We start from the raw sequence: 821 nt of genomic DNA, 5'->3' as shown, positions 1-821 counted from the left end.
ATTTTACCAACTGCAAGTACCAAACCTATGTTCTTAATATGCTTCAAGACAGTTGCTCTGATAAAAAGTGAAAATGTGAAGCGCTATTATGTTAGAGAGCACAGCTCTTTTGAAGAGAAGTTTCCTCCTAAACCAGAATTGAAAAGGCAAGAAATTAACAGGTTGAAGCAGTCATATCAAGAGTCAAGGAAGGTTATTGTTAAATCGATGACACAACAACAAATTGCAACGGATTGCTCACTTAGAGTGTCTTGGGTGTTGGCCAAACATAAGCCGGTCTCTGATGGATAAATAATAAAAGAGTGTATGACTGAAGTGATGGACAGAAATGTTCGAAGAAAAGAAAAAGAGGAAATGACAACAAAAATCAAACAAATCTCACTCTCAGATTCATCAACCACAAGGGGCACTGAAGTACTGGCTGATGATGTGAGTAAACAGCTTTGTGACCCCCAAATGCCATTTCTCTCATTGAGCAGTGTTTTACAGTTAAAGTTACTGTCAATAATTATTATGTTTGCACCTTAATGACGGATCATTTATGTTCTGTACATGTGAACATGTACTGTACTACTTGCTGATTTTTTTTTTGTCCAGCAGTGTTTTACAGTTACAAAATGTACTGTGAAGTTATTGTTTGCACCTTAATGACATATCTAGTCAATTATTTAGTGTACATGTGTAAACATTGTAATTGCATGTTTTTGTTTTTTTTTTGTATTTTTATTTTAAGTCAAGAAAATGTTTTATTTATTTTTATTTAATCAGAATGTGCACTGTACTTTTGTTAGGTCAAAAGAAAACCCCCTTTACCACCTTCG

This window comes from Corythoichthys intestinalis, chromosome 8 (genome assembly GCF_030265065.1).
Source record: "Corythoichthys intestinalis isolate RoL2023-P3 chromosome 8, ASM3026506v1, whole genome shotgun sequence".
Classification (NCBI taxonomy): Eukaryota; Metazoa; Chordata; class Actinopteri; order Syngnathiformes; family Syngnathidae; genus Corythoichthys; species Corythoichthys intestinalis.
This window is presented reverse-complemented; position numbering follows the sequence as displayed.